Source organism: Topomyia yanbarensis, chromosome 3 (genome assembly GCF_030247195.1).
Source record: "Topomyia yanbarensis strain Yona2022 chromosome 3, ASM3024719v1, whole genome shotgun sequence".
Taxonomy (NCBI): domain Eukaryota; kingdom Metazoa; phylum Arthropoda; class Insecta; order Diptera; family Culicidae; genus Topomyia; species Topomyia yanbarensis.
In genome coordinates this window covers 421,140,836-421,161,908 of record NC_080672.1, presented here as the reverse complement: position 1 = coordinate 421,161,908, position 21,073 = coordinate 421,140,836, and the positions used below count along the sequence as shown (strand labels likewise).

Genomic DNA, 21,073 nt, shown 5'->3' with positions numbered 1-21,073 from the left:
GAAATCCAACTGAAAATTCAAATCACATATTGAAATTCTGCAAAATCAACTAGGGCCTTATTTCTGCAAAATCGACTAGGGTACACATACATTTACCGTAACAGGAAAATTTACCCTGACCTTTAATTTTATTTCCATTTTTTTCGTGAATGAAGCTATTCATAAATAACTAATATTCATAAAATAACACAAAAAAGTTTGATTCGATTTTCGGGTGAATTGATTATCCGGGGTGAGATTTTTTTAAAATCCCCCGATAATCGAGTCCGACAGGTATTGTGAGCTTAAAATACACCAACGGGCTGACAAAATCCGATCATCACTGTATAATCTTTCTGGTCTCCTGAAGTTCATTCCAACACTGGATGGCGAATTCAGGTGAGGAAGAGATGAATTTTCACGTGCTGCATACAACAGTACTCAAATCACACTCAAGATAACCTTACATTTCAGTACAACAAAATTAAGTTTGTTATTGTTTTGCTGTTTGCATTCTTTTCGAAACGAGAAATAAAAATTGGAATACGACTGACGTCATCATGGATAAGATCACACTCGTTACGAGTCAATCTTTTTAACCGATGATTGTAGTTAAGGTACAACCTAGCACTACTATTCACTATACAGCACGTGATTCTGAAGCATAGTCGCACCCGCAAACTTATCCAAATCTTACGAACCCACGGCTTACCGAATCTTCGACAGTGATTAATTTGCGCAATATTCCAACTCGCGCTCTGGGCACACCCGCGGAATGTCCATTCCGAGTATAATCAGTTATCACCAATTAGCTGCGACTGAAAACGCCCAAAACTCGAAATTCCAACCAAACTCCGAACAGAAATGCTTCACTCGCGAGGTGCAAAAATTTCGGCACCATAACACCACCACCTCGAACCGGTCGCGTCGAAATCAAGCATCGAACTGAAAGCCCGCTCCAGGACTGGAACGCTGACAGCCGCTGATTGTGCGCGCTTATGGACATTCTTCTCGCAGGCCGAGTATGAAGCGCGAGATGTGCTATGCCTTCTTGCCCATGCACTGGATTCGTTGGTTGCTGTGAAGAGTTTTTCAAAATTAAAATACACGAATTCCGGTCAACGAAACGACGATTGGGGATGTACCTAAGGGTGGTCGTCGACGAGGAGGATGGGGAAGCCAAATCGAATCGGTGCCACGATCTACGATGAATATGTGAAATGCTAATATGCTGCTCTGGTCTCATCTCAAGCAATACAACAAGCAGGCTTTCCGTTCGAATGTGTGGGGTTTAGGTGTGACGCTACTGTTACTGATTTTCGGGAGGTTCAAGTGCAGAATAAATACCTTTGGGGGGACTCGCGGAATCGGTCTGGTTGGCGAATAAATACAACAGTTGGTAGCTCTTGCAGTATAGACAATCTAACGCTAAATACACCGGACACGTTCAATAAGCAATAATGTTCCCACAGCAGAGCAGATAACTTAAGTCGGACTCCTAAGTGGATACCGAGTACACATGAATTATATCGCGGATAATATCTCCACGCTGCGTTATGCGTTTATCGCAATTATACAATGTATTCAGATGTAAAAGGGCATTTTTGTCCAGCTAAATTTGCCCCTCGCGAAATTTCATCGAATGCAGGGTTGGACCAAAAGGAGATCAAGCTACATTCATAAAATGATATGGAAATGATACTGACTTTCAAGAACAATTTCAAGCGTCCTAAGAAAGCACAATTCAAAATTCTTTTAATTTTTTTGGATACCCTCTATGCAGCCCTGTCTCGAAGAAAAAGATTATTCTTTTTACACACCTTCGCTTTTCATTCGCACAGGCCGTCCGTGACCACTGCGCGTGGTTTGAGTCGCCTTCATTTTCGCGCTCCAATCGCGATCTGTGGCCATTCTCCAGTTCGTCGATCGGTATTAATGGTTTCGATGGTGTCGTGGAAGAAAGCTTAAGGAGGGAGAGCTTAAGCATTGAGCAGAGCAAAAAAAATGTGCATAAATGTCCAAAAATGGTACCACTCAACTTTGGACACGTACGAGGGGAGCTGCCATAACCCACACCACAGGTTGTTCCATGAACCATATGGTCAATGAAAATAACTAGGAAGAAATACAATAAAAGAACCAGTTGATTCGTTTTCTATGGAAATCCCTCACACTTGACGTCGCTCCAATGCAATTAGCATTACCATGTTCAGATTGCAGTAGAAGAGAGGTAGGGTCACCGAGAAATAAAAAAAATCCCATGCCTCCACCAGACATAAGTAATCGACGGTGACAAGCGGAATAGGTCACCTGTTGCTTTCGAGTGAGAGGACTCGGGTTACATACAATCAACTGGTATTTTGAATCTGCTTCCAGACCCGGTACTGTACAGGGGTCAACCACATTTTGCACTTTCCGTGGAACAACTTTTTCGATGTGGAGAGCAAAAATGGGGAATTTCAAGTAAAAAAGATGTAGTTAGCAACGAAACACATCAAAGATACCCACGCTTTTAGGCATTCTGTAGTTGCAGTAATTACAGTAGATCGTACAAATAAATGGAAAAGATTATTCCAAAAGAACGCGTTATTAATGTCGGCAGCAATGAAATAAACGGCTTTTCAAATAAATGAAATTCAGTCAAGATTAAGAAAACATACTAAGTAAATAGTTTCGTAGTTATATCGGCATTACAAACGAGCTACTGAAGCATATTTATAGCATTAGGGTAGGTGAACCAGTTATGGCAATCGGTGGTACCAACTACTCAACTAGACTATTTTTCAACAAATACCGAAAAAATTGTGCTATCCAACATGAAAAGAAAATCGATTTTTTATATAAAAATATATAGTGGTTCAAAAAGATAAGATAGGATCAATCTACATTCTAAATCCAAATATCTGCTGGCTCAGCGTTCTACATATATCATCAAAACTCAACTTTTACAGAGTTATTGAACTCTTTTTTGTCAATCACTTGAATGTCTTAACCCTTTTATGTCCAACTTTTTTCTAGTGCATGTAGCGTTTCAAAACTATTTTTTCTTGAAAACGGTGGGGTCAAGAAACTCGAAAAAACTTTTTTCATAAAGGTAGGTGCTTCTCTTGCAGTGCAAGAAGCTGCGAAATTTTAACCTTCCAATGCTCACTACAATTCTCCTAGAATATTCACAATAGTCCAATGGCTTGTAAAACGTAGCCAAAAATAGTCTAAATTGATAAGTTTTATCAGTGTTCACTAATATTGCATCATAACGAAGTTATATGAAAAAATCATTTTCCGTCGTCAACGTAAACTGTCCCTGGCAGCACTGCTCCATCGGAATCCAATCAGACTCATTGCAATAACTTCAGTTCTAGAGCTGATCCTTGTAACTGTTAATACTCAAATGAAAGCCAATAGTTACAATTATTAGCCTTACTTGTTTTTGTGAGCAGCTCTTGCCTCAATCAAAAATTATAGCTGTTTAAAAACGTTGTTGTCCACAAACAACATGGGCATGAATGGGTTAAAAACATTAAACTCAAAAAGATAGTTTTGTTTGAGTACTGAAAAAATGTTCAACTAAATAAAGGCCTCATATCTGAAGGTTAATGAAATTTAGCAACCACGGGTGATCTTTTATACTTATGATTATACTTTCTAAAAAAATATAAAACATTCTGATACTTGAAGTTCACAGAGTAAAACCAAAGTTCGAAATGCACATATTTTGCTTCAAACCTGTTATAAAGTTCGCATCACTTCCCTGAGTTTCATTTAAAAATTTTAAATGCTCAAAATGGAGATACTCTGCTTTTTGCGTTGCGTTGCGTAAGCACGGTATACTTCGTAGATTGCAGACTGATGACTCTCATTTCCAGCCAGACTACTTGAGGAGCATTGTTTGGGAATAAAAATTGATCCAGTCCAAGCGAGCCTGAGAGCCATCATTGCGGGTCACGACCATCTTTACCGTAACTTGGGATGTGAAAGCAAGTGCTGATGTGGTACTTACTTAACGGAAGGCTCCGACTCAGTGACACTCCCATAAGTACCACGGCTTGGGTAGTGGGTGGGTTGTTAGTCAGGATTCGCTTCAAGCAAGCGATGCGACTGAGAATATACTTTCGTGCATAAGATGTTTGAATAGTTTATTGAATGAAGGATACGTAAATGTTCTAGGCGTTGAAACTCTGGGTAATCGTTTATCGAGATTGTTTCATCAAAAACAACTTGAACTCCGGGCAGCCGGCTGTCGGGAGTGTTGTCGACAATGTAAAATGGACCGTAAACAATGAGTTTAAAAGTGGTATTGTGGAACATTCATAAATTATGTCACGCCAAGATTACCCAACACTAACTAACCCTCTGTCATATTACCACGTTATTTTTCCCCTTGGTCTAATACGAATCAAATGATTTTAGTTTTTTCTTCATTTTGTAGTAGCACATTAATGCCGCTACTCACAAAAGTGTTCATGTTCTATGGAATTTCGTACAGGGTGTTTGGTTCATGATTAAGAACCTCTCGGAGGGTGATAGACTGTCATATTTGGAGAAAAAAATTGTTCTACACATACCATCAAATCTCAACCGTTACAGAGTTATTGAACTTTTTGTGTAAAAAAAATATTTGTCTTAAAATAACTCTAACTTTAAAAGTATACTTTGTATTTTAAATCTTTTAGTTCCATTCGAAAGGTGAAAAAATTTCCTATTGAATAGTGTTCTCATATATTTTGCTTAATTAGTTTTAATTACCTTTTAGCTGTAAAGTAGTTAAAAGTTAGTGTTTTTGAGGAGGTTTTTGCTAATTTTCTCGAAATAATGAAGTATGATTATAGCAATATCCATTATCCAAAAGTTGGGATTTAGGACGATTCATAATTTGTTCTTGGACGTCTTATTCCTATTTCTTCTCATTTCTTTGTAATTTCATTACTATACTTTTCCTGTTACCGACTTGCAAGTGCTTAAAAGACTCTAATCTAAAAATATACTTTATATCGTTATTTACAAGATTTCATTGGAAAGCTGAGAAAATTTTCTATCAGTGTATGTACAAATATCTTTTAGTTAAGTGTACTAAATGATTTTTTACTAACGAAATAACTCAAAATTTGTGTTTTTGGAGTGTTTTTTTTTTAATCATTCTAATTATTAATCAACAAAATTTATCGTTACTATTGTTCATTTGATGCCCCTTAATTTTCTCTATAACTTTTTATTTGACACTTTGTCTATGTCTCTTTTCATTTTGCTGCTATTTAATAGTTAACACAGCATGACCTCGCCACAAATGCAGTGGGTTCGAAATCGTTATTTTTGCATATGAAACGATGTGATAAAAACGATTTTGCGTTGAAACCAAAAGAGATAATTGAATGGAGTCAAAGAAAGAACTGTAGAACTTGCTAAGATGCATTATTTCCATGATCATAATGGTGATGTTCATTATTTTCTATTTTAAGAAAATTAACGAAAATGCTAATAATAGCACTAACTTTAAACTAATTTACTTCTAAAAGAATACTAAATTCACTTAACTGAAAGGTATTAATACATATTTCTCTGTAAAATTTTCCTGGCTTTCGAATAAAAAGAAAAAAAGTACTATAAGTGCCATACTTTTTCAATTAGAGCTGGTATTAGTGAAAATGAGATAAAATATCCAAGTTGGATAACCCAAACTCATGAAAATAAGAAAAAGTAACTGTATCGTGTCAAAGAACGAATTATGCAGCTCGTCAAGACTAACAATCTGGATTTTTAAAACGATGAGGTTAACTATTAGGATTTTCAAGAAATGAACGAAAAATCGATTAAAACTGTTTAATTTTCAATAAATTACTTTGAAAAGGCTACTTAAACTCATTAGCTGAAACATGTGAGGGCATCACTCAATGTGAAATTTTCTCACCTTCCCAGTGGACCTAAAATATTTGAAATACAAAGTATACTTTTTGAGTTAGAGGTATTTTAAGACAAATAAGTTTTTTACACGAAAAGTTCAATAACTCTGTAACGGTTGCGATTTGATGGTATGTGTAAAACGATTTTTTCTCCAAATATCACCCTCCGAGAGGTTCTTAACCATGAACCAAACACTCTGTATATACATGGCGCAATCGTGCGTTTTACGGCCGATTGCGTCAGAGCACATGACGTGCTCTCCTCCCATTTATGTCACAATTAGTCATATCTCTTCTTCCTAATAGCGTGGCAGAATTTATAAATGGTCCTTATTGGTATAATTACGAGCATATTGAGATCCCGTAACTTGAAATTTTCCACCTCGTTCGAGTAAACGTTGCGATATTACAATGAAGAACAGAACGAAATATAAATGCTGCGTTCCTAAACGATTAAACACTTTAACCGTTGTCTTCCGTTTTAATTCCACTATGATGAACAAAATGCAAAATTGCACTTTTCTGTTACAGATACGTATTTCGGCTACGACTTGCAGCCTTCTTCAGTGTATTGTATCAGAATGAAGAAAATACCCTCTGTACCGCTTTATGTACCGAAAAGGCAGGTAGAAATTAGGTAACTTAGGTGTGTGTGAAGATGATCATTTCCGTACGGGTAATGTTTGGAAAAGCCATGTGTATCCGTTACCTTGATCTCGATTGAGTAAAGACGAAGGGGGTTGACAGCTCGCTTCTATTACTATGACAGTAGTGGTGAGGGTGCTGGTAAAATTTGATGGTTTTATATTTACCTATCAACAACCATGCCGACATCGTTCCAGTTTCAATGAGGCTCTTCGTTCGATGGGACTTGGAAAGCACTCCTTGTGTTTTCCGAGGAAATCATGAGGGTTCCTGAGTGCTTTGTCTAAAAAATTATACCAGATTACCTTAGCTTGAGTTCTTTCGCATTGCTCCATTCCGGGAAATGAAAAGCCGGATACTTAGATTAAAATGGTTATAAGAAGGCGAACATTTACGCATTAGAAGGTGATATTTATAAAAGATCGCAGAGCTTCAACGATTTTTAAGTATTTCTTGTCGCAGGGCGCTCGAAAATTGGCAAATTTCGTGGAACAATAGGTGTTTAGGAGTCCCAAAAGTATCAACAAATCTTGGTTCAAGGACATGGATTAAAGACGTGACTTCATTCGGGTGATATCCAAAGTGTTGTCCAATGAATATACGTTGCAAGCGCATCTCCGGCGTATTGGGGTCGTGGAGAGCAATTTCTGCGCTTGTGGTGACAGTTATCACAACATTAAACATGTTGTCTGGTCGTGCACCTAGTGTTCTAGCGCCAGATCTCCGTTAAACGAATCCCTTCGGCCTTGTTCCAGTCCGAAATGTGCTACAAAGCCCAACGAAAGAACCTCCGATCTTAGAAATTCGAGATCAAACGCTTAGATTCTAGCGTTTCAAAGAAATACCAACAATCTGAAGTCGGTCAATATTTCAACCAGATAGTCAACTTAGTGCAGGACAGGGGGTAGGCGTATGCTTATGTTGGGCACCGGCCACTTCGAGTTATTGCGGAACTCCTCTAGGCATCGATGAGATAGATTATAGAAATTTAAAAACCTTATAGTAATTCAACTCTTTTTCGGGTTAGAAAAATCTCTATAGAAAAAAAACCTAACCCTATGTGCTGGGTGGGGAGTTGAACCCTCGTGAGCTGCGTGGGAGGTAATCGATTTACCAACTACGCTATGCCCGCTTCCTGGCTATACGAGAATCGATTCAGCTCACTTCACGATATTTATTATAGCTTTAAGGAGGCGGCCTGCTTCACTGCCCTTGAATGTGGTCCGACCCATTTATGTTTCTATGAATTTGAGAAATCGAGCGAAAAAGTTTGCATTAATTTTCGCTGTATTTTCAATTTGAAGTCGTTGCCTTTTACAATTTTGTATCGCGCAACTCAAATACGTTCGCTATTAGTTTTTTTTATCAGTGTCGTAGCGAGGTCTTCTGGCGCTTTTGGTGGAGTCTCGGTTTTGCGTACCTTTGGTGTTTTCAATTTTTATAGCGAGACATGAAAAACTTTCAAACACTTTACAACTTCGTAGAACATCAGATTGCGCTATCTCTTACTATTATACAGATAGGCGTATTAGCTTGAATTAGTTTTGCTCACTGGTGCCACCAAGCGGTCAAATTTGAATAGATTTTTTAGTACTCTACAGGTTCGTAGAACATCAAACTGCCTCATCTCTCACCGTTGAACAAATAGAAGTATTCTCTTTAAAATGCTTGGCTCACTACCGCCACCATGCGGGAAATTTCTAAAACGTTCAACTAAAAACTAAAAGTCAATTTATCTCGCTACAACTTTGTAGAACATCAGCACTTTCTATCTTTCGTCGTTTCAGAGATATGAGTTTTCCCTAACTTTGCCCTACCCTTACACGAGATTCACATACATGAGATAAGCGGAATACGCCCTTTGCGAATGTTGAGTAACAGTATCCAACTTAACACGTTAATAACTATTTAACGGTTGGTTGAACTGCCTTCAAGTCTTCAACAAAGTTGTTCGAAATATTTTCAAATGCTTAACTCCTTCCTACATCCTACGTGTTCGGATGTTTGCAGCGACCTCTAGCGGTGATTTCGTCAACTGCAAGTGTTTTTAAGTTCTGGGGGGAGGGGGAGAGACAGTATCATTTTTTCATTGTTTGAAATGATTTTCTCTCCCTTACTCAGACAAAAAACTCGAGGTTGGTATACTATTCGACGCAAAAGATCATCAGAAAACAACAAATTCCATGCGATTACACCGATTGTTCATGAATAAAACAAAGAGCAGTGGTTCTAAATCAATTAAGGACATCTGAAGATATTACAAATAAGCTTGAACGTGTATTATGAATTCTAACAAAGACAGGGTTTCCACCTCTGGTGAGGCTTTCGCCCGGAGATTTTTACTGTCATGGGATATGCTTCAAGTGAAACATGAGTAAACGCTGAAAACAAACAGAAATTTGAATCAAAGCGATCGAGTATTTTATTATTATTATTACCTACTGAGTTGAACAGAAACAAGTTTATTTCTTAGAATCCCTGTGTAACTCTTCAGCTTATCAATTTAGCGTTGCTTGGAAAATTACCAAATTGATTCGTTGAGTGCTTTGTTTTTATAAAGCATAATGCGCACCGCTTGTCTGTATCGTTCACATTAAGCTGTAGATGTTTGCGAACAATTTTGTCGGATCCAAAAGCACCAGCCACTCTCGCCGTGGAGGATAAGCCTAACGAGTATTGCTCTTCTTCAAAGCAGTGTAAGGAGTTACACTGCGGTGTTTTCCTTAGCGGAGCGCAAAGAATCCGGTTATTCGTCACCACAGTCGCTGGGGAAGTAGTGCTAGTAGCTCTCCTCTTTAGAAAACTCGTTAGAAATTCAGTACTATACAAGTACAAACGATAGATTCCCACCAGACCCGGATAAATTTATAGAAACCCCGGAGGTCCGAAGATCGCCTCCTGAAACCGGAGTCTCTGGTTGAAACCCGGAGGGATGACAACCTTACCAAGACTAGTCGTTCGGAAAGATATAATTTCACACAACATTAAAGCAAGTTCGAAATACAAGTTGCTACAGCGTTAGTATTGCAAAGTTATGAGATATTTTGTGAAATGCTCTCGTCAAAACGAAATAAATTACCTTTACTTACCATTATTTCCTAACAGCGTACTCTAGACTATTTGTAGACATAACCGAAGTATTAGAATTAAAATTATGAAAATTAGATTTCTTCGATTCAAAGTTTTAGAGGAATTGAATTACCAATCCAAATATTTTTGAACTTAAACATCACTGAATTTCCTCCGTCTGCCATATCTTGTTTGACTATATGAGAAAAAATGAGTAATCAGTACATTGATAAATTCGCGACCCACTAATCGTCTACGCACCCGTTTGCTATTTACCTAACTTGGCATTGGTGCTTTCTTAAATTTCAAATCTTGCATTGGTGTTTGGATTTCGATTTCGTGTGAATTCACAGTTTGTGAAAATTGTTTCGCAGCTACATCACGTTAATGCGATAATTTTTAGACGATTTTCCGGATGTTGTTTTAAAACAACATTGCGCATTTAAGGGTCAATGCAAGAGTACTGTAACTATTTTCGACCACATAGAGCTGAAAATAAATTCCGGTTAGTAGGTCCAACGTTAGTCATTAGCGTACAATTTCTAATATGACTTATTTGTCGAAATGTTGAAAAAATATGGAAAGGTTAACATTCAAATAATGAAGGGCATATAATTTGTCAAGAAGCGTAAAGCGAATACTGCCTAACAGTTATGGCACCAATCGCATCTTCTATGCCATTAGCGTGCTCTAGTTGTTGACACTACTAGTCAGTACTAATTTGAGTTATTTTTCAATGCATAGTAATTAAATGTTGGGAGCGGGCATAGCGTAGTGGGTAAATCGATTGCCAAATACGCGCCCACCTGGGTTCGATTCCCAATCCCGGATATAGGGTTAGATATATTTCCAAAAAAGATTATAACCCAAAAATGATTCTAAGGTAAAAATTCTGTAACCGAAACAAAACAAAAATGTTTTGCCGATTACTCAAGTAGCATATACATTTTGAGAAAATCAATATAGTTTAGGTAACTGAATTGATCCATTGAAAAAAAAATCCATTCCGATATTTTCCAACGAGCAGCACAAATGTGAGATTACATTAAAAGTATTCAAATACGATTGCTCGATTTAGTGAAAGGATAGTTTCATTTTTTTACCGAACCAGTGCACATTATTCACGTCTTAATTAAATAATGAATAAACATTTCCAACCAAATATACAGCAAAAAATTTATAAAACGTTCTCTTCAAGCCAATCCTTTCCAATCAGCATTACTCACCTTCGTTTTTTTAATGGAAACGATTCGATTCAACTTGGCTTTCAATAGCCCTCGCCAGCAAAATTCACCATCACACAGACTCTAATCACAACCATAAAGTAGCTTCTATCGCACTCCCCGATTATGTTCCAAGTCTACGCGCCTCTAATCCTTGCACTTGATGTCGGACGGAATGATTGATAGTTCAAGCACTTAGCACATTCCTAAGATCGCGCAGTCATATATCGTCCGGAATCGAACTCGAAGCAAACTACTGTATCTTAAACAGGAGCTAAAACTCTCAGCATCCACTCGATCCGAAAGTAGCTTTCACACTGACCGATCGGAGTCACTCCGTGCACAGAGGGATCTTCATCGGTACCATTCACGCTCCTACTCGGGGATTCGGAACTGATGTTCTTGTTGAATACAAAACCAACCGATACCGGAGACTCGAAGCGACCATGCGTCCTACGCGAAGTGAGTATCAATCTAAACTGATGTTTCAGATGAGGCGTACTGCGCTTCCAGGCCTCGCATCGTAGCTCGAAACGCAACCGACTTACTCCCCGACAACAGTTCTCTCTCGATTTGTGACTGTTCGCGTTTCGTAGAGATGCATCTTCTGGAAATGTTGCAAAGGGTGCACTGAGAAATAGAGAGGAAGAAATAAGGCGCGCAGCTAACCACGAGAGCGAGAGTAGATAAGGATTAAAAACATGTAAGCTGATGTTTGAGCGAGCGCTTCGGACTTATGTTGCAGGTTTGGACATAGTGATGCAACTTGTATGCAATTGTAGTGGGAGGGGAATAGTTCTCATCATAATCATTTAATCGAAAATTTAAGTACTGGTAATAAAATAGGTTCGGTGGTGGACTGACTCCAATAATTTCAAAATTGGTACGAACCTAGATCAATAGTACGAACCTAGATGGTACAGATAGGATCGTGGCGGAGTCCTCTGACTCCCTTGACGTATTCCCAGTTTTGCTTTTTCAGTTCGTCTTTCGGACAATAATTTAGTGTGTACATATCTAAAAATGGCACACTTATTCTGATTTATTTGATGACTTATGCTGTACAATGCACCTGAAGCAAGACTTCATGTTTAAAAAGCGCAAGGGGTTGTAGCATTCCACTGTCACAAACCTGGATGAGTAGGTCTTTCACTTCGATAACACAAAGTTCGTTGGTGTAATTCAGTCAGGTACAGTCCAACACGGAAAAAAATCCGTTCATAAATCCATGAACAAAAGGTCACAATTTCGTGGACTGAACGATTTACGAAAACCGTGACCAAGTTCCTGAAATTATGAATAATAAACCTCGTATTCATGAAACTATTTGTGATTTCTAAAAACCAGTTCACCCCGAATATATACATAGCGTTACATTAGAATGTTTGGTAGGGTTACTGTTGTTGTTCCCTGGACATGTTTAGTTTTTGTTGTGTGATTCTTGTTCATGATTTGGGAATACACAGTCGACATTCAAACGTTGTTCATGATTTCAACAGCTTATTCGCGATTCTTGTGAATTCTCATGACGTTAGCGGGATTAAAGTTCATGATTTCAAAGTCTTAGTCGTGATGTTCGTAATTTCCATTAACGTTATCGTAATATTTTAATCATGAGTTTTTCATAATTTCAGGATCTTTGTCATGGTTTTAAAGACTTTTGTCACGAGTTGTGTAATTTGTGTTCATGATTTCAGGATCTTAGTCGCGATTTTTGTAACTTCTGTTCATGTTGTCGTGACATTTTAGTCATAAATAGAGCAATTCATGTTCATGATTTCAGGATCTTAGTCACGATTTTAGATATTTTCGTCAATAGTTGTGTCATTTGTGTTCATGATTTCAGGATTTTAGTCAAGATTTTCGTAATTTCTGTTCAATGTTATCATGATATTTTATTTTAGAGCTTGCTTTCAAAGAGTAATGTAACTAATGTTCATGATATCAGCAGTTTTATCATGGTATTCGTAAATTCTCTTCGCCTTATCGTGATCTATTATTTTTTGGTTGCTGACGGTTTTTTTACTCGGAATAACGTGACAATATGAACTGGATCAGCACGGACATAAGATCGTAACTAATATATTAGGAATCATGAACCAGTTCATGATTGTATGAATAATATTTGATGATTTTGTGAACCATTTCACGAGCACGGATATTGGATCGTGACTAATAAATTAGAGATCATGAATTAGCTCACGAGGATTTAATGGATTCATGAATAAAATTTCGAATTTCGTAAAATAGTTCTCGAAAAATAGCCAGAATAAAAATCATGAGTCAGCCTTTGGTTTTATGAATAATGCTCATAAAGTTGTGAACTAGTTCTTGGCGGAAATTGGCGTTACTGAAGGGAAATTGAACATAATTATAAAAGCCATGATTTTTGGTCATGGTCCTGTTTTCGTAACGTAAAAACGTGATTGTTCCAGAATTCATGGCATTTTATTCACGATTTTGGGAACAATTTATTTTCCGTGAAGTAATGTCACAATGCAGCTGACTGTTTCCTCATTTATAGGCAGAGCCGTAGCGTGCGGTTGGCCGGGTTGGTCCCCGCCAAGGGCGCCATGCTTAGGGGGGCGCTGAAATCGTGATCTATTTTGTAAAATAAGTGAGGATAAGTCATGAGAGAAATGCCATTTTCAAAAAAAAAAGCGCGAAAAGATTACGCTACGCTAAAGTTTTCTCGATGCTAGGAAGAGTTCCGCAATATCACAAAGTTGATTAACGAGTTTTGCACTAAATTGAATCTCTGGTTGATATGACATGAGACTTTTAGAGTTCCTAGAAGCGTTGAAAATTTCTTGTTTTATCTCCAATTACTAGGACCAGCTTTCTCTAGCTGGTATATTTGACAACATCGCAAGAGAAAACAAGAAACTTTTACAAGTAATCTCACCTGCCTATAATTTTCGGAGCAGTAAAAGATGCCTCCACATGGAGATAATCAGAGTCACACTCCTGAGTCAAGCGAGCATAATGATTTGTTTTTCTGCGCGGCGTGGCTATTTTTAGTATTTCTGTAAAAGAATACTAAGAGCATTGTCAAAGGGAATGCTTCACATTCGTCGGAAGCTTTTTATACGCGGGGAACGGTTATGTGGACTCTCCTGCCAGAGGTTACCTGACACGAATTTTGAGAGCACACAAAATTTTGTTCCGTTCGATGCGATTGCCATGCAAACTCTTTGCTCACCGGAGTAAGGGGTCCTTGAAACAACTAACCCCCTGCTTCAGTAGATCCACGCATGACAAGCTCGAATCGGTAACTACACTGTTGATTTCAACTTTGCGAGCGGGCATGTAGACGTGATAGTCCTTCATAAAAGACAAATTACCGCTGAATAAGTCGTAGCTTTGTTTTATGTATGTGCAAAAAGATGGGTGGATAATGTCTGGGACATAACCGGAATGTCGTGATGGCTCTCGAACAGATGATTCGAATGTAATGATATGCACCGTAATGGTCAATCCACAAAGCAGGTCACAGCTCCTAAAAATAGTATCCTAAATATTGGTCTTGATATACAGATATAGCATATCGTAAAAAGTCCCCATCAATCGGAAAAAATGTCTTATAATGTCATGAAATATCGATATCTGGAGTAATCTCGAAAATATGCCTTTTAGGGACAATAGCGTTGTTTTAATTGAGATACGACCTGAGTTTGGAAATGCAGCTATTAATTTTTTGTATGTTTTAGATATGCATGAAGCGTTGAAAACTGGTGACAATTCGAAAAACAATGTTTGATATTCTTTTCGAAAATCCAAAAGTTCCTTTACAAAAATCTCGAGATGATGCAAGATCCGGCGTTTCATACATTTCTAAGACTTTTGCACCAAAAAGAAATTGAAAGCTGCCTTTCTAAACTCCAATATTTTCCAAGTCTGTTAAGGGCTATCTACAAAAAAACATCGAGGTAACACTAAATCTTGCGGTTTAATACCATCTAAGTCATTTTGCATCAAAACGACGAATTCGATATTCAGAGTTCTCTGTGTTTTTCCCGGATGAAAATTGTCGCACTTTGACCGCTAAGCCTGACCCCTTTATCATGGCCGATTGAGGTGAAATTTTGCATATTTTTTCGGGGTGTCTGGTTATAAAATTTGATAGTTACTTTTTTGCCATACATGATATTAGCACCCTCTTGAATAGATGCTTACATAAAATATGCGGCAATCTAACACCAACGAGCTTCGGTCGCATCTTTTAGAAATCAGGTCTTTAGGTATTTTTACAAACTTCCAATCATCGGAAATGAATATAACTGTTGCTGAAGAGTTGCCCCACACAGGCGTGTCGATTCCCGCAAAAAAAAAATCGTCAGCACATATACACAGTTTTCTGGAACAATCCTCCATCCGTCGCCTTCAAACACCTAACTTCGAATAATATTAGAAATAAATCTGCAGTGGACTTATATTTAAAATTTTACAAAACTATAATGTTCTGTTGGTGTTCCATACTGATGGCTTTGCCCGAAATTTCATTCTTTAAATCTGTTGTCAGTTTTCGGTTAGATTGTCTCACAGATACTTAACTTCATATTCACTGCGGCATATTCGCAGACCATGATGCTAGCGTAGACAAATGATGCATGGGGCGCAAAACTGAAGCTCCGCCAAGGGCGCCAGAAGACCGCGCTACGGCACTGTTTATAGGTAATCACATAGGAAATTTTGCTGACTTGACAAGACAGTTTCGGTTCAAAACCGTTGGGAATGACGTCACTTGCAGACCCCAGTAATTTTCAGAAAATCTTTCGAAAGCGACGTGGAAAACCAAAATGGCCCAGTCGATTTCGGGCAAAGCCATCAATATGGATCACCAACAGAACACTAAAGTTTTGTAAAACTTTAGATATAAGTTTACTGCAGATAAGTTGTTCCGGGAGATTGTAAGCTCAGTTCGGTCTACTGAACAGTTGATTTGGTAAAAAAATCGATGCACCTCTATCATACAATAATCCGAACAATTTGTTTGAATATTTGTTTCTTAACAAGTTATATTTATCTTCGACGCTGGGTGTTTAAAAGCGACAGAGGCAGCATATATTCGAGACACTATATATCTTGATCTGTATACTGATGAGACAATTTTTAGGACCCGCAACCTTCTTGTTGGCGGATTGTAGATTACGGATCATTAGATTCAAAAATTCAGTCCAATTACCGTCACAGCATTCCAGTTGTGTCCCATACATTACCCGCTCATCTTTTTACACACGCGAGTGAAACAAAGATTCTTTATGACAGTTGCTAAGACGATCATACCCAAGTAGCAATTTTAGTTTTATAGTACACTACAAGTGCATTCTAAGTTTTAAGAAGGATTCCAAGAGTGCCAAAAAACCTCAATTGTTACTAGGGTAGGATTGCATACAGTCATAGGGTAGACAAGACCCTTCCCAAGTAACCAATAAGCATTATAACGTAGCCTAATATCTGCTTTAGATTCACATATAAAGCTGTCTTAAAGAGCCGTGAAGCCCTAAATACTGATATAATGCTGATATTATGCCAGAAAAGGCGAAATATAGTGCTATTACTGCGCAGAGATTGACAGCTCGTTTCTGCAGTACTAATGCTATTATGTAGCACCAGCGTACAAATGTCAAATTTGAAAGCCTTATATTGGCATTAATAATGCTATTGAAAAGTTTGAGTTGGCTGTTATTGTCCGCCATGGTTTTGAAACCATTTCTTATGTTTCATTTCGGTATAATGAACAAAAAGTAAAAATTTTAAAGTAAGATGTTCTGTTTAAAACCGTAATTATCTCTCTTTTAATTCATTGTAATGAATATCCTTAATGGGTTTTACCTTTAGTCAGTCTCGAACTGAGGTACCTTGCCTCGTCCTTCACGGTAAGTGCGCTACGTTTTCCCCCTAGACTATATTGCATATGTTCGATTGAAATAAAATATGCCGAATATAATCTTCAAGAAAATAACAAATAAACCAACAGCATTACAATAGCATTAAATCGGCTTTTTATTTGCTCTATAATGGCACTAAATGCACTTGTAAAGCTTACATGCTTTAAAGATCCTTGAAGCGTATACGCGTAATATCAGCTTTATATACGCATATAGAGCAAGCGATAATGCTATATGTCGGCTGTGCAGTTATGAATTATTGATGCTAATATAGACTTTTATTGCATTGTTAATGCTGTAATGGAGTTTCAATGCAACATTAGTTCAAATATATAGCCAATATAGTGCAATGGCTTAATGCTTATGGTTACTTGGGTGGGTTATTCATCCCATTAGTCACGATGTCAGACTATTTCGCTGGTAACTCCGTTTACAATGATTAGATTGCGCTTAAATAGGTATCAATATCATTGCTTCGTTCCTAAGATCAATAAAAGATCTCGCTTGAAAAATGTAAAATACTCGCGTTCAAGGGAAGCGAAAAATCGAATACAACGCACCCTTATTCAACCTACCATTTGAGCTAATGCGCTGAATAGAGACAGCAGACACTGCTCTAACTAATGTGTTCAAATGGGTGGGATGAATAGAGGTGCTGTGATGAATTAGGGCACAGTAACCCTACATCGAGTAAAAATAGATGACCACATTTTGGCATTGCTTCTTTTTGACTTGTTTTTCAATTTATTATGTCTTCCGTAATGCCTGTCTCTGCTTTCGTATTCTTTAAGGGGAAATGCTCATTCAAATAACCAAAAAGTAAACAAAATTTGAAATTTTAGGTTTAGGATTCAAGAAGCTAGTCTTCGTTTACAATTTTTTTCAAGACGAAACAAGCAAAATGGTGCCCGTGGTGACATTTTGTCTTAGGTTAGGTACGCGTGGAATTCCAAAAAAACTTCAAATTTGACGTAATAGAGCGATCTCAAATTTTTAGATCAATGTTTTAGCCCTTTTTCCAACTTTAAGGCTTTACTAAAAATAGTGAATACAAAGAATTTCTAGATTTTATGGGTCATTCCTCCAATGAAAAAGGTTTTCTTTTGGGATGAAGTCTTTAAAATGATCCGTTTTCAAATGAGATTGCACGTAGTTTAGAAAAATCATGTTTGAAGAAAAACGCGCTTAAAGTTTTCGTGGTAGAATGTCAATATTTTGTAACAACATGAACTTTTTTGCATCGCTGAATACGAATTTGAGGTTAGTTTTTTTTTAAATTCAAAATGGCCGATCCAATATGGCGGACCCCTCTAAAACTCAAGTGGCATATTTTAGCCAAATCAAGAAACCAAATGATTTGTGATTTATAAACGAATTTGAGTTAATATACAACAAAATAAAAAAATAAAAATGGCGATTCCAATAATAAGACTAGTATGTGACCTTAACAATTTTGACCAAATTGTTTCGTTTTTCACCGTTTTCTATGGTTGTATTCTAAAGATTCCGAAAGAACTGATGCAAAAATATTCAACAACGAGAGATATCTATACCTGGATAAGCTCAAAATCGTGATATTCTGTCTAAAGCAAGCAAATAACTTTAGTAGCGAAAAGGCTTGTAGGACGGACTACCGCGTCTACATGTCCACGGACAAAGTTGAGATCGACAGCGGGGTCACGGATTCGAGTTTTACATGGGTGGATCTATTGTAGTTCGGGGTTGGCAGTTTCAAGGTTCATTTGCTCCATTGACCGAACATTTTTGAATGGCAATTGCACTGGTGGGGACAAACAAACAAAACTCGTGTTGGGTGACCTTTGGTATTTAATTATATCTTTTTCGATAAGGATCGTCTGCCTGTTCGGCAGTTTGTACCGCGTGTCCATGCATTGCAGCTATGTACTAAACAAAAGCTAATGGGTCATTGTAGTAATAATGCTCAGTGTGAGAAATGCGCAGAGAATCATGAGGACGACTGTTGCTTTGAGAATGTAGAAAAGTTTGCCTATTGTGTGGAGAGTCCTTACGATCTATTACTATGCCCCATGCATATCTTTAGTGTTCCCTTAAAGACGTCATTCTTTTGCATAAATACTAAAAAGAGCTCCGTTACTCACCACAACAAATCATTATATTCTCTTGGCTCAATAAGGCATCTTTTACTGTTGCTAAAAATAATAGGCAAATAAGATTAAATTTTTCTCAAGGAAGACAGCCAAATATAACAGTTCGAGGAAGTTTTGACTCAAAGCCGAAGCATACAACTCCTGGAAATTGGGATCAAACAAGGAGACTCCAGCAGCTTTGTGATATTACGGAACGGTGATACAAAACAAAACCGTTAGAAACCGCCTGCCAATTTTGTGTATTTAATTTTTCAAACAAGAATGTTGTGCAAACGTCGAGTAGTGTGATCGAATCGGAGAGTGAAGTTATGCAATGTTTTATGCATGCAACCATCTTCTCTTTTCTATACAGAGCTTTCTTAAAATCTCCACAAAATGAGAGCGCTACAAACCACACTGACCCTTTAACAATTATGTTCTCCTTGCTCAAACGGATTACTATTCTTTCGCCATGGACCGGGAGGGACTGCATACGTACAAACTGCAAGGCTCCAAATTGTGGCGAACGGCAAAATACGGTAGAAAGGTCACGGGCCCGGAAACTGGCCAAGCCTCAAGCCGTTAAAGCGGACTTCCGACAGCTTCCGGGGCCACTGTTCTTTACCGCCCAGCACAGATTTGATGATTCGGAGGAAGTAAGGAAGTAACAACTTTCAAAGTTTGCCAATAAATACATGATTTGGCAAACGATCTGCTCATGTGGCAAACGAGGTGCACAGCTCGTGACTACCAGAATTGTAAACGGGGAGATCCGCCTCAAGGAGTGTCTACAGAAGCGTCTGCTTTCTCTGTTGAAGCAAACGGGTTTACGTACAGAAGAAGCTGCTACCAGATGTTGTACATGACATAATGAGTGGAGATAAGCGTAGGGTGTGAACGTACGGTTATGGTATCGAAGTTGAATGAAATAAATATGCCAAAAGCTTATCAATGAATTATATTTTATTGTCTGCTAGTTTGAAAAGGAATAGTCCACTAGGTAATTTTCTATAGCATTTTTTTTCGTGATGCAATTTGATGTGAGACACCCATTATCCCCAGAAAATAACAGTTTTTCGTTGATAACAATTCCGAAAACTGATAATCTGGCAAGGAATCCGCATCTGCGGACTCAAAACTAATTTGTGCATCACCAACAAAACCATGTACTCGAAACTGTACAAGTAAAAATGACTTGAGATTCCCTCTAATCTGAAAATATTAGGCAATTATCAGGCAGAAGTAAAAAGAAAAACTGAAAAGATGACGCAGGACAAGGACGCTGCACAGATGGCACGATGTCGAAAAAGAATGGCTGCTGAAGTCGACCAGTCCGGTGTGCGTCAGGTGATGGTGAGAATTGCAAAGTCCATGAGCTCATCCGAACGCCGTCGGAACAATTAAGCATATTAATTTTATGTAATGTAATAAAATAGCTTCGTGGCTGCTGAAGTCGACCAGTCCGGTGTGCGTCAGGTGATGGTGAGAATTGCAAAGTCCATGAGCTCATCCGAACGCCGTCGGAACAATTAAGCATATTAATTTTATGTAATGTAATAAAATAGCTTCGTTTTGACCAAAATTACATTTCCCTCATTTCAAATCAATAAAGTGTAGGTTAAAACCACTTTTTACTTTCTTTATTGGAATGTAAACCAAATTTCGGAAAAAAATACATTTTCTGTAAAATCTTAAATAAAAGTTACCATTTAACGAATTTCACAAATTTTTCTACGTTCATATATAAAAATATAAAAAAAATCAATTTGTGTGGATTGGATATCTTTTCACTGATTTACTGTTTTGTATAAGAAGTACGAATTACTCTTTCCCCATCAATCAGATACTACAGTAACGCGCCACTTTACTGATTGACGCATAGGTCAGCCATACCTAGAAAATTGGTAGTGGCGTAGTACCCAAAAAAGGGGTACAAATTTCCTGCTAATAGGTTCCAATCCCTATAATATTTACCTATTTCTAGGTAATATCCGCTCAGATTTGAATACCAATTACCTAATTTTAGGTGGTTTCAAGTTACCTACTGGTGAGTATGTGCAGTTTTGTGGAATTTAGGTACTATTTACTTAGGCATCCAGAAAAGTGCATGAACTTAGAAGTGGGTATATTCACTCTACCTAAACTAGGTGATTACGAATCAATTATAAATACTTTGTACATGAAAAAGAATAAATATTATAGAGATTTCCACCTATTACTGGGTAAATCGTACCTTCTGTTTGGGTACAGCGCTAGTACCA

At 37.7% G+C, this 21,073-nt stretch overlaps 1 protein-coding gene across 3 annotated transcripts in view; it reads right to left on the bottom strand.

Moving 5' to 3' along the window:
• The window catches only part of LOC131688978 (SPARC-related modular calcium-binding protein 2), a 90,985-nt gene extending 79,689 nt beyond the window's left edge, over window positions 1-11,296 (bottom strand). Inside the window, exon 1 of one of the 3 annotated variants that reach the window (XM_058973682.1) lies at window positions 10,817-11,296. The gene's annotated coding sequence lies outside the window, so the exon portion shown is untranslated. Of the gene's footprint in view, window positions 1-691; window positions 867-10,816 lie in introns of those variants that run through there. The other 2 variants (XM_058973684.1, XM_058973681.1) reach the window with 2 other exon arrangements.
• Window positions 11,297-21,073: the final 9,777 nt, after the last annotated feature.